This window comes from Giraffa tippelskirchi, chromosome 1, assembly GCF_054371585.1.
Source record: "Giraffa tippelskirchi isolate mGirTip1 chromosome 1, T2T-mGirTip1v1.2.pri, whole genome shotgun sequence".
NCBI classification, from domain to species: domain Eukaryota; kingdom Metazoa; phylum Chordata; class Mammalia; order Artiodactyla; family Giraffidae; genus Giraffa; species Giraffa tippelskirchi.
The window spans coordinates 163910168-163911078 of NC_137275.1; the positions used below are offsets into that span (position 1 = coordinate 163910168).

A 911-nucleotide genomic window follows, 5' to 3' on the forward strand; every position below is an offset into this window, starting at 1 on the left:
ACTGTGGTTATTCCAAGGGGTGATTTCTTGCTCTCTTTTGAGTATATTTTTTCAAATCTTATAACATTTTATAAAGTACATATTATTTGTGCAAAACATTAAATCACTGCTTTGTAAAGAGAAATCACACTGCTTTCTGTCTAAAACAGAAAGCACTAGCTGGGGTGGGAGGTGAAAGGCCAGATACAAGGCCATTGCAGTTATCCAAGCTAGACAATGGTTTTAAACTGGGACCAAAAAACCCCCAAAAACCTGCAGCTTCCCTGGTGGTCCAGTGGCCAAGACTCTGCACTTCCAATGCAGAGGGCCCAGGTTCGTGCCCTAGTCAGGGAACTAGATTCCATGTGTTGCAACTGAGACCTGATACAGCCAAATAAATAAACATTTTTTTTAAAGTTGGGCAGATTTGGTATATATTTTGGAATTAGAATCGACAGAACTCATTGGAGGGTAGAGTGTACAGAGTGAAGGTAAGGAAGGTGGGAGGGTGACCACCCAGGTTACTGTCAAGAACCATTCAGTATCTGAAGGTATTTATTGAGATGGTATAAATTGGAGAAATTTCAGATTTGGGGTAAGACTTAATTTATTTTTAGTCTTTTTCAGGGGTAAGATTCTTAAAAATCTATTCATTGGGTCCTAAAAGTTTTGAAGACTCCAAGTAAACCACAAATAAATGTCTCAAGGATGACATTACTCTGTAAACCTCTACTGGTCAGTATTGGTTAATTCCACACTGTTCCCTGGCAGTGAGACCCAAGGCAAGAAAAGAACTCCTAGAGGAATAACAAAGTAGAACATCATTCATTTTTTCTTTCATTCATTGACTCACTAGTAGAGTGTCTGTTATGTGTCAGAGATACTGGCTAAACAAGGAAGAGTCACAGTGACATTGCAGGCTCTGGAAACAC

The 911-nt window shown here is 39.3% G+C and overlaps 1 non-coding gene across 1 annotated transcript; it reads left to right on the top strand.

The window, feature by feature from the left end:
- The first annotated feature begins 260 nt into the window (after window positions 1-260).
- On the top strand, window positions 261-333 carry TRNAG-UCC (transfer RNA glycine (anticodon UCC)). The gene has a single exon. It is a non-coding gene; the product is annotated as a tRNA-Gly (tRNA).
- The last annotated feature ends 578 nt before the right edge of the window (window positions 334-911 follow it).